The sequence below is a fragment of the Orcinus orca genome, chromosome 4 (assembly GCF_937001465.1).
Source record: "Orcinus orca chromosome 4, mOrcOrc1.1, whole genome shotgun sequence".
NCBI lineage: Eukaryota > Metazoa > Chordata > Mammalia > Artiodactyla > Delphinidae > Orcinus > Orcinus orca.
The window spans coordinates 138,777,086-138,790,166 of NC_064562.1; positions in this window are offsets into that span (position 1 = coordinate 138,777,086).

Sequence of the window (13,081 nt, forward strand, 5' to 3'; positions counted from 1 at the left end):
TCTCTCTGTGCCTTAGCTTTTCTGAAAATTAGGAAATAGTGAGGAGGTGTATGGATTATCAAGGTAATATTTGTATAATGCAAAGAACAAAACCTGGGACAAAATATGTCTTCCTTAAGTGTTAGTTATGGGATAGTTTTTCTTAGAATTAGACATAATATAATAATCATAAGATATTTCTTTATTTTTTCTTTTTAACAGTTTTATTGAGGTATAATTCACATATCATACAATGTACCTAAAGTGTGCAATTCATTTTTTTAGTATATTCATAGATATGTGCAACCATCCTTACAGTAAATTTTAAGATAATTTCATCTCCTTAAAAAGAAACTCTTTACCCGTTAGCTATCAGTCCTGTGTTTCCAATCTCCACCCTCATCCCTAGACAACCACTAATCTACTTTCTGTCCTTATTCTGGACTTCCATATGATTGGAATCATATAATATATGGCCTTTTGTGTCTGGCTATTTTCACTTAGCATTATGTTGTTTGTTTCTTTTTTTAAACATCTTTATTGGAGTATAATTGCTTTACAGTGGTGTGTTAGTTTCTGCTGTATAACAAAGTGAATCAGCGATACATATACATCTATCCCCATATCTCCTCCTTCTTGCATCTCCCTCCCACCCTCCCTCTAGGTGGACACAAAGCACCAAGCTGATCAACCTGTGCTATACGGCTGCTTCTCACTAGCTATCTATTTTACATTTGGTAGTGTATATATGCCCAAGCTACTCTTACTTCATCCCAGCTTACCATTCCCCCTCCCCATGTCCTCAAGTGCATTCTCTACATCTGCATCTTTATTTCTGTCTGCCCCTAGGTTCTTCAGAACCATTTTTCTTTTTAGATTCCATATATATGTGTTAGCATATGGTATTTGTTTTTATTCTGACTTACTTCACTCAGTATAACAGTCTCTAGGTCCATTCACCTCACTAGAAATAACTCAATTTTGTTTCTTGTTACAGCTGAGTAATATTCCACTGTATATATGTGCCACATCTTCTTTATCCATTCATCTGTCAATGGACACTTAGGTGGCTTCCGTGTCCTGGCTGTTGTAAATAGAGCTGCAATGAACATTGTGGTATGTGACTCTTTTTGAATTATGGTTTTCTCAGGGTATATGCCCAGTAGTGGGATTGCTGGGTCGTATGGTAGTTGTACTTTTAGTTTTTAAAGGAACCTCCATACTGTTCTCAATAGTGGCTGTATCAATTTACATGCCCACCAACAGTGAAAGAGGGTTCCCTTTTCTCCACATCCTCTCCAGCATTTATTGTTTGTAGACTTTCTGATGATGGCCATTCTGATCGGTGTGAGGTGATAACTCATTGTAGTTTTGATGTGCATTCCTCTAATTATTAGTGATGTTGAGCATCCTTTCATGTGTTTGTTGGTAATCTGTATATCTTCTTTGGAGAAATGTCTATTTAGGTCTTCTGCCAATTTTTGGATTGGGTTGTTTATTTATCTGACATTGAGCTGCATGAGTTGCTTGTAAATTTTGGGGATTAGCCCTTTGTCAGTTGCTTCATTTGCAAATATTTTCTCCCATTCTGAGGGTTGTCTTTTCCTTTTTTGTATGGCTTCCTTTGCTGTGCAAAAGCTTTTAAGTTTCATTAGATCCTATTTGTTTATTTTTGTTTATATTTGCACTTTTCTAGGAGGTGGGTCAAAAAGGATCTTGCTGTGATTTATGTCATAGAGTGTTCTGCCTATGTTTTCCTCTAAGAGTTTTAGAGTGTCTGACATTATATTTAGGTCTTTAGTCCATTTTGAGTTTATTTTTGTGTATGGTTTTAGGGAGTGTTTTGATTTCACTTTTTTACATGTAGCTGTCCAGTTTTCCCAGCACCACTTACTGAAGAGGCTCTCTTTTCCCTATTGTATATTCGTGCCTCCTTTATCAAAGATAAGGTGACCATATGTGCATGCGTTTATCTCTGGGCTTTCTATCCTGTTCCATTGAACTATATTTCCGTTTTTGTGCCAGTACCATACTGTCTTGATTACTGTAGCTTTGTAGTATAGTCTGAAGTCTGGGAGACTGATTCCTCCAGCTCCATTTTTATTTCTCAAGATTGTTTTGGCAATTCTGGGTCTTTTTTATTTCCATACAAATTGTGAAATTTTTTGTTCTAGTTCTGGGAATATGCCATTCATCATTTGATAGGCATTTCATTGAATCTGCATATTGCTTTGGGTAATATAGTCATTTTCACAATATAGTTTCTTCCAATTGAGGAACATGGTATATCTCTCCCTCTGTTTGTATCATCTTTAATTTCTTTCATCAGTGTCTTATAGTTTTCTGTATACAGGTCTTTTGTCTCCTAGGTGGGTTTATTCTTAGGCATATTATTCTTGTTGTTGGAATGATAAATGGGAATGTTTCCTTAATTTCTCTTTCAGATTTTTCATCATTAGTGTATAGGAATGCAAGAAATTTCTGTGCTTTAATTTTGTATCCTGCTACTTCACCAAATTCATTGATTAGCTCTAGTAGTTTTCTGGTTGCACCTTTAGGATTCCCTACATATAGTATCATGTCATCTGCAAACAGTGAAAATTTTATTTCTTCTTTTGTGGTTTGGATTACTTTTATTTTTTTTCTTCTCTGATTGCTGTGGCTAAAACTTCCAAAATTATGTTGAATAATAGTGGTGAGAGTGGGCAACTTGTCTTGTTCCTGATCTTAGTGGAAATGGTTTCAGTTTTTCACCATTGAAAATGATGTTGGCTGTGGGTTTGGTCATATATGGCCTTTATTATGTTGAAGTAGGTTCCCTCTATGCCCACTTTCTGGAGGGTTTTATCATAAATGGGTGTTGAATTTTTTCAAAAGCTTTTTCTGCCTCTATTGAGATGATCATACAGTTTTTCTCCTTCCATTTGTTAATATGGTGTATCACATAGATTGGTGTGTGTATATTGAAGAATCCTTGTATTGCTGGGATAAACCCCACTTGATCATGGTGTATGATCCTTTTAATGTGCTGTTGGATAGTGTTTGCTAGTATTTTGTTGAGGATTTTTGCATCTATATTCATCAGTGATATTGGTCTATAGGTTTCTTTCTTTGTGACATCTTTGTCTGATTTTGGTATCAGGGTGATGGTGGCCTCCTAGAATGAGTTTGGGAGTGGTCCCCCTTCTGTTATATTTGGAAGAGTTTGAGAAGGATGGTTGTTAGCTCTTCTCTAAATGTTTGATAGAATTTGCCTGTGAAGCCATCCAGTCCTGGGCTTTTGTTTGTTTAAAGATTTTAAATCACAGTCTCAATTTCAGTGCTTGTGGTTCATCTGTTTATATTTTCTATTTCTTCCTGGTTCAGTATTGGAAGGTTGTACTTTTCTAAGAATTTGTCCATTTCTTCCGGGTTGTCCATTTTATTGGCTTATAGTTGCTTGTAGTAATCTTTCATGATCCTTTGTATTTCTGCAGTGTCAGTTGTTACTTCTCCATTTTCATTTCTAATTCTATTGATTTGATTCTCCCTTTGTTTCATGCTGAGTCTGGCTAATGGTTTATCAATTTTTTGATGTTATCAAAGAACAAGCTGCTAATTTTACTGATCTTAGCTATTGTTTCCTTCATTTCTTTTTCATTTATTTCTGATCTAATTTTTATGACTTCTTTCCTTCTGCTAACTTTGAGTTTCTTTTGTTCTTCTTTCTATAATATCTTTAGGTGTAAGGTTAGGTTGTTTATTTGAGATGTTTCTTGTTTCCTGAGGTAAGTTTGTACTTCTATAAACTTCCCTGTTTGAACTGTTTTGCTGCATCCCATAGGTTTTGGGTCATCATGTTTTCATTGTCATGTGTTTCTAGGTATTTTTTGATTTCCTCTTTGATTTCTTCAGTGATCTCTTGGTTATTTAGTAGTGTATTGTTTAGCCTCCATGTATTTTTATTTTTTGCAGGTGTTTTCCTGTAATTGATATCTAGTCTCATAGCATTGTGGTCAGAAAAGATACTTGATACGATTTCAAGTTTCTTAAATTTACCATGGCTTGTTCTGTGGCCCAAGATATGACCTATCCTGGAGAATGTTCCATGAGCACTTGAGAAGAAAGTGTATTCTGTTGTTTTTGGATGGAATGTCCTACAAATATCAATTAAGTCCATCTTGTTTAATGTATCATTTAAAGCTTGTGTTTCCTTACTTATTTTCATTTTGGATGATCTGTCCATTGGTGAAAGTGGGGTGTTAAAGTCCCCTACTGTAATTGTGTTACTGTCGATTTACCCTTTTATGGTGGTTAGCATTTTGCCGTATGTATTTAGGTGCTCTTATGTTGGGTGCATAAATATTTACAATTGTTATATCTTCTTCGATTGATCCCTGGATCATAATGTAGTGTCCTTCTTTATCTCTTGTAATAGTCTTTATTTTAAAGTCTATTTTGTCTGATATGAGAACTGCGACTCCAGCTTTCTTTTGATTTTCGTTTGCATGGAATATCTTTTTCCAATCCCTCACTTTCAGTCTGTATGTGTCCCTAGGTCTGAAGTGGGTCTCTTGTAGACAGCATATATATGGGTCTTGTTTTTGTATTCTTGTTTTTGTATCCATTCAGCCAGTCTATGTCTTTTGGTTGGAGCATTTAATCCATTTACATTTAAGGTAATTATCAATATGTATGTTCCTACTACCATTTTCATAATTGTTTTGGGTTTGTTATTGTAGGTCTTTTCCTTCTCTTGTGTTTCCTGCCTAAAGAGGTTCCTTTAGCATTTGTTGTAAAGCTGGTTTGGTGGTGCTGAATTCTCTTAGCTTTTGCTTGTCTGTAAGTGTTTTTATTTCTCTGTCAGAGCTGAATGATATCCTTGCTGGGTAGAGTCATCTTGGTTGTATGTATCTGCCTTTCATCACTTTAAATATGTCCTGCCACTCCCTTCTAGCTTATAGAGTTTCTGCTGAGAGATCAGCAGTTAACCTTTTGGGGATTCCCTTGCATGCTATGTGTTGCTTCCCTGCTGCTTTTAATATTTTTTTCATTGTGTTTACTTTTGGATATTTTGATTAATATGTGTCTTGGCATGTTTCTCCTTGGATTTATGCTGTATGGGACTCTCTGCATTTCCTGGACTTGATTGTCTATTTCCTTTCCCATATTAGGGAAATTTTCAACTGTAATCTCTTGAAATATTTTCTCAGTCCCGTTTTTTTTCTATTCTTCTGGACCCCTATAATTCGAATGTTGGTGCATTTAATGTTGTCCCAGGGGACTCTGAGCCTGTCCGTAATTCTTTTCATTCTTGTTTCTTTGCTCTGTGGTAGCTATTTCCACTATTTTATCTTCCAGATCACTTATCTGTTCTTCTGCCTCAGTTATTCTGCTGTTGATACCTTCTAGAGAATTTTTAATTTCATTTATTGTGTTGTTTATCATTGTTTATATGCTCTAGGCCCTTGTTAAACGTTTCTCATATTTTCTTCATTCTATTTCCAAGATTTTGCATCATCTGTACTATTATTACTCTGAATTCTTGTTCAGGTAGACTGCATATTTCCTCTTCATTTGTTTGGTGTGGTGGGCTTTTACCTTTCTCCTTAATCTGCTGCATATTTCTCTTTCTTCTCATTTTGCTTAACTTACTGGGTTTGGGGTCTCCTTTTCACAGGCGGCAGGTTCCTAGTTTCTATTGTTTTTGGTGTCTGCCCCAGTGGGTAAGGTTGGTTCAGTGTGTTGTGTAGGCTTCCTGGTGGAGGAGACTGGTGCCTGTGTTCTCCTGGATGAGGCTGGATCGTGTCTTTCTGGTGGGCAGGACTGTGTCTGGTGGTGTGTTTTGGGGTGTCTGTGAACTCATTATGATTTTAGGCAGCCTCTCTGTTAATGGGTGAGGTTGTGGTCCTGTCTTGCTAGTTGTTTGGCATAGGGTGTCCAGCACTGTAGTTTGCTGGTCATTGAGTGGAGCTGGGTCTTAGCATTGAGGTGGAGATGTCTGGGAGAGCTTTCACCATTTGATATTACATGTGGCCGGGAGGTCTCTGGTGGACCAATGTCCTGAATTTGGCTCTCCCACCTCAAAGGCTCAGGCCTGACACCCAGCTGGAGCACCAAGACCCTTTAAGCCACAAAGCTCAGAAGAAAAGGGAGAAAAAAAAAGAAAGAAATTTAAAAAATAAAATAAAATAAATTTATTAAATTTAAAAGAGTTATTAAAAATAAAAAGAAAGAAGAGAGGAACTAAACCAAAAAACAAATCCACCAATGATTACAAGTGCTAAAAATTATACTAAAAAACAAACAAACAAAACTGGACAGACAGAATCCTAGGATAAATGGTAAAAGCAAATCTATACAGACAAAATCACACAAAGGAGCATATAGACACACACTCACAAAAAGAGAACAAGGTAAAAATATATATATATATATAAAAATAAAGGAGGAGCGCAACCAAATCAATAAACAAATCTACCAATGATAATAACCTCTAAATACTAAACTAAGATAAACAAAACCAGAACTAAATTAGATGCAGAAGGAAAACCCAAGTCTACAGTTGCTCTGAAAGTCCACTGCCTCAATTTTCGGATGATTCTTTGTCTATTCAGGTATTTCACAGATGAAGGGTACATCAGGTTGATTGTGGAGATTTAATCCTCTGTTCCTGGGGCTGCTGGGAGAGATTTCTCTTTCTCTTCTTTGCTCGCACAGCTCCTGGGGCTCAGCTTTGGATTTGTCCCTGTCTCTGCGTGTAGGTCATCTGAGGGTGTCTGTTCCCTGCCCAGACAGGAGGATGTTAAAGTAGCGGCTGATTAGGGGGCTATGGCTCACTCAGTCCGTGGGGAGGGAAGGGTACAGATTGTGGGGGGAGCCTGCAGCAGCAGAGGCCGGCATGACATTGCAACAACCTCAGGCACTCCATGTGTTCTCCTGGGGAAGTTGTCCCTGGATCACGGGACCCTGGCAGTGGTGGGCTGCACAGGCTCTGGGAAAGGGAGGTGTGGATAGTGACCTGTGCTTGCACACAGGATTCTTGGTGGCTGCAGCAGCAACCTTATCGTTTCCTGCCCGTCTCTTGTGTCCACGCTGATAGCCGCAGCTTGCGCCCATCTCTGGAGCTCATTTATGCGGTGCTCTGAATCTCCTCTCCTTGCGCACCCCGAAACAATAGTCTCTTGCCTCTTAGGCAGTTCCAGACTTTTCCCGGACTCCCTCCCATCTAGCTGTGGTGCGCTAGCCCCCTTCATGCTGTGTTCATGCAGCCAACACCAGTCCTCTCCCTGGGATCTGACCTCTGAAGCTGGAGCCTCAGCTCCCAGCCCCCACCCATCCCGGCGGGTAAGCAGACAAGCCTCTCTGGCTGGTGAGTGCTGGTCGGCACCGATCCTCTGTGGGGAATCTCTTCACTTTGCCCTCTCCACCCCTATTGCTGTGCTCTCCTCTACAGCTCTGAAGCTTCCCCCCTGCCCACCCCCTGTCTCTCCTCCCTCACAGTGGTGCAGGTCCTGTCCCTATTCTTTTGTCTCTGTTTTTCCTTTTTTCTTTTGCCCTACCCAGGTACGTGGGGATTTTCTTGCCTTTGGGGAAGTCTGAGGTCTTCTGCCAGCATTCAGTAGGTGCTCTGTAGGAGCTGTTCCACGTGTAGATGTATTTCTGATGTATTTGTGAGGAGGAAGGTGTCTTACTCTTACTTACTCAAGAGTTAGTAAGTCTTACTCTTACTCCATATCTCACTCCTCTGCCATTTTGAAGGTCCCTCCTCAATCATAAGATATTTCTAATCCATTATTTAAAAATTCTGAAAATAGAAATCAACTCTACTCATAGTTTAATATCTTGAAGAATACTGCTTTAGAATCGAGAATTTTTTAATACCTCCAAATTAGCATAATATCCTTTGATTCCAAATGCTCACTAGCATTTCTCTGTTAAATCTTATGAATTTATTAATTTTAAAGTTTTTCTTCTTTTTAGTTGTCATTTTACATGTATACAAATAAAGATACTTAGAAAAATGATAGAACATGGATCTTTTGGTTTTTATAGATTTAGTGGACATCAGTTAATCATAGAGCAATTATAGGGATCATGACTAATAAGTTAATTCTATCATTGGGAATACAAACTACTGATCAAAGATGCAATGAATTTTAAAGAGATCCATTAATCTAAAAATACCAAATACACACACACACACACACACACACACACACACACACACACAAGACATACATTCCATGTATTCGTATATACTAGCTGAGATCCAATGACATGATAAATATACTCACACAAGAGAAATGAGTCCCCAGAATTGTAAAGGTGTTATTGGAGCTATAGCCACTGGCCTTTTGGACTCTAAAGATTAGAAAATAGGGGTGGAAGCAAGGAGATTGGTTTCTGAAAGGAAAGCACTAAGATTTCTCTGAGTGACATGGTTCTCCCTATTCAGTCTCAATGGTTAAAGCCTGGGATTGAGGAAAAAATAGATTCCCTCTGCTTCAATTGTGAAAAAGTAGATTCCTTCTCCTTCAATTTTGAATAAAATGGCTGTTGACTTGTTGCTTGTAATATGGCATCACAGAAAGCTGCTGACTTCAGGAAACAGAGCTACAAAATCACAACCTGTAACTGGATTTCTGATATCCTCGATATCTTTATGAAATGGAAACTGCCATTTTAATGACTGCACCTGCTCTGTGCTAGAAGGCAATCTCAAAACTTCAGAATTGCTAGAAAGGGGAGAAAATAATGAAAATGCAAAATAAAATCAAAGAAAAACAAACACATACACACAGATGAACACACACACACTCACCAATAACAATAACAACAAAACAAAATCAAAGTTGCCAAAATGTTCCCATTCAAAACATGCCTACAAGTCTAAACTTCTTTAAAAATTCAAGAAATTAAATAATAAAGAAGACAGTATCAAATCAAGTAATGAAATACACATTCACTCCAGGATAAACTTATGTTAGAATCAGTCTAACTGAGAACTTAAAATAATTGGAGTTTGGATGTTCAAAAATAGTCATAATACTTATTAAAAATAAATTATACATATGAAAGTAAAACCAGTTCTCATAAATAAAAATGGTAGATATGCAAAAGAATAAATTAATAAATAAGAAATACTTTCACAGAAATTTTAATGACTGAAAGGATAAATTTTGTGTGACCCACATATGAAAGTTAGCCCCAAACCAGCATAGAGCAAAAAAATTTATATATGCAACATGATGTATAGTTTCAGAATTCCCACCAGAGATATGAGAAATTCAAGTGAAGAAAATAACAAAGAATCAAAATTTGAAGGGAAATAACTAGGATGGTTCCAGAATTGATGAAGTTTCCTGAGATATAAAATTCAATGCAAGTTCCAAGCAGAAAAGAAAAATGCACATCTTACATCTGGTCATATCAGAGTGAAACTGAAGAATAACAAAGATAAAAAGAATAAGTGACAAATTTATGATAGAAAATATGCAGTAGACTTTGCACCACGAATGTTTGCATCTTCAAAGTACTTTGTGTAAATAATAGTCAACTTAAAATTTAATATGTAATGGATATATCATTCAAAGTGAGAGCAAAATGAAACTAGTTTTGGACTAAAACAATGAAAGATTTTAAAGCTTAAAATCTCATATAATACTTTAAAATAGTTTCTTTTAAAATAAGAAAGTAGAATCAGAGAAAAGTATGAAATATAAGAAACAGAGCTGAAAAATTAATTGATAGAAATATGGTTAATAAATCCAACTGTTTAATATAAAAATTAATATTTTTGAGTTTGTTTTAAAAAGATAAAAAAATCAAGACTATCATATAAATAAGATGAAAGTGAGGATAGGGAATTTAAAGGGTACTTAAACATGCTAAAGTCATGTGTGTTTGTTAAGTTACTTTAGTTATGTAATTATGTTTTAAAATATACTCAGAAAATAATAAAACTAATGTCTGTTTCTTCAAAATGATCTGAGGGAAACAAATGTGGAAACTCTCTCATTACAACAGAAGGCACAAAAATGAAAAACGTAAAGTAAAAATAAAAAAAGGAAATGAAAAGCAATCAAAAATAAAATAGAAATAAGTACAAACATAAATAATTACAAAAATTATGAATTGTTAATATAATCTATAGAAGTATAGAGATTAGCAGATTAGTTAAATAAATCAAAATCTAGCTGAATGATTTAAGAACATTATATTCTAATCTCCTAATTTATAGAGATTGAGGGGGAAAAAAAAAGATGAAAATCCACAGAATGTACAAAGCCTACTCAAAAGAAAACTGGTTCAAAATTAGAATATCAGACAAGCTATCATTAATGAAAAAATGTGCTAATATACATAAAAAGTGAACAAAAGATAATCTATCAAGAAAAGAATTGTGAGCTTGTTTATACTTAACAGCATAGCCTAAACATATATGCTACATATATAATATATTTTTAAATCTATAAAAAAATAACAAGAAGGAGAAAAATGACAAATTCATAAGCAGAATGGGAAAGAATTCAACACACTATTTTAGAAACTGGTGGATTAAATAAAAATAATTTTTAAACAAAAATATTCTTTACATATTAAATTGTTAAATTATATTTAATCAATATCTTTGCTCACAATTGTCACTTATATCTCATATCCTTCTTCTCTAATTACAGGTGACACTTGAACAATGGGGGTTGGGTGTTGTTAAGGGCATCTAAAAACCCATATAATTTTAGAGTAGGCCCTCTGTATCTGCAGTTCCATGGATTCAACCAACCACAGACCATGTAGTAGTATAGCATTTATTGAAAAAAATGCCCATATAAGGATCCCACACAATTCAAATCCCTGTTGTTCAAGGGTCAACTGTACTTTATTTCAGATGATCATGCCTTCAAACACACTGTAGTGAGGGTCTGTTGGTTATAAATCCTATGGTTATTTTATGTATGAAGGTTATAAATCCTATGTATGAAGGTTATAACCTTTATGTATGAAGGTTATAAATCCTATGGTTATTTTATGTATGAAGGTTATAAATCCTATGGTTATTTTATGTATTCTTGCTCTTGAATAATAGGTTCACCTAGTATTAAACTTTAAAAACAAGATTTAACAACAAAATTATCAAGATTGATGTAGTAGATTAATACCAAATTACACAAGGAACAATTAAATAAATTGACTTTATTTGGTCATAAAAGAAATTTCAACAAAGTTTAAAGAATTAATACCATGCCGAATATGTTCTTTAATTATAAGGAAATTAACTTAGAAAGAAGCAATACAAACAACATACATATGTTAGGAAACTGTAAAATTCACATCCAAATAACTCATGAATTAAAGAAGAAATCTAATGAAAAATACCATATATCTAGAAGTGAATGGCAATGGCAAGATTGCATATTATACTTGTAAGAAGCAGCTAAATAATCCTTAAAGTAATTTGATAACATTAAATGCATTTATTTGTAAATAAGACATAATAAAACAATGATTACATATATTTGTTGAAGTGTTCTTTGTCATATTTTGATAAAATACTTTTTTTTATTTCTGGTTTTATTGAAAATAAATTTTGATAAGTCTATTTCTTTAATTAAATTTTCTTTCCTGGAGAATGAAGGTAAATTTCAGGGATGCCTTATAAGAAGGAAGCTCATATAATATATTATCCAAGATGGGGTATTTTTGAGACCGAAAGCAAAAACTGTTAATAATTACACTGGGACAACGGGAAAGAGCTGAGATTCATTACCATCCTGTTTCTCACTGTCATAGCTAGAATTTAGAACATTTTAATATTTCCATAAATCCATGTTGTTTACTTTAGTGTTTCAAATTGTGCCATCTATTTCAAGGATCAATTTTGGTTTTATAATTCTATATTTAGAACAAAAGTGTTATCACTCTGTTTTAGTTAGCATTTCTAATTTTTTTGTAGTTGTTAATTTACTTGAAATCTTTAAAATTACTTCTTTCCAGGTCATTGTCCACTTGGTTTCTAAAATGAACTTCTTTTTTATACACTTTTTTAGCTTTTTCATCTAAAATTAAAGATTACCTAGATAATACATATAGCCCCATAAATGAATTTAATGTTTCATTCTGGTATAATAAATGTGTTTAAAATTATGAATACTTTAGGGATGATTCTGAAAGTCCTAATGAACAATAATAATGTAAGTTCAGACAGTTTCTTAATACTGTGAAACTCACTCACGGCAGCAAATAATTAGTGAAATTTCACACCAGGGAAGTAGAAGCAAAAACTGTCATTTTGAGTAAAGCATTTTTTCACCCTGTAAAATTGCCAGGTGGCCTACTCAATTCCCAGCTTACGTAAATGTCTAACAATTAAATGTGACTTTGGAGAGGCATTGTCTGTAAACTTTATATTTTTACTACTTTTTAAGCTTGAAGAATGTGAAAATGTATGGGTAAACTGCATTTGTGAATTTGGTATCACTGATGCCAATATGCACGGGTATGTATTTTAATCTGATTGTCTTCCATTCAAAAAGATGAAAGTTCCAGATCTCCTCAGAGATTGCCAGGTCCATCCTGTGTTCTCTTGGGGAATTGCATTGATCTCTGGGACATTGTGAGATGGTGAATTCTAAAATTCTTTAGGTCAGAGCTTTTAGAACATTTTGCCTTCCTTTAATAGTCTAATCCTTTTTTCAAATGAGATCTACATATAAATTTTTAACATTTTCCTTATTTTCAAGAGTGCTAAGTTTAGCAAACTGGCCTTCTTAGTAATTTTCAACCCAGTTGCCCCATTTGACTGAATTATTTGTACTGCTTTACTTTTCCCTGCAGAGCAGTTATGCTCCTAAAATAAAGTTTAGATAATGTTATTTCCCCTCTTCAAAATTCTTCTGAATTCCCAGAAATAATTCCAAAATTTTCAGGAAAGCAAAAAGATAACCTGTGACTTGGCAGCAATCAACATTTTCTCTTTTATTTCCTGCCACAACTATGTACCACCACTTCACATTCTTGACCAAACATATTTTATATAATTGAAAAAAGTGACTCAGTTTTATTCTACCTGTGTAACCTCCATCAGAAAGTAGTCCAGATGCTCTCTCATTCCATCCTGTAT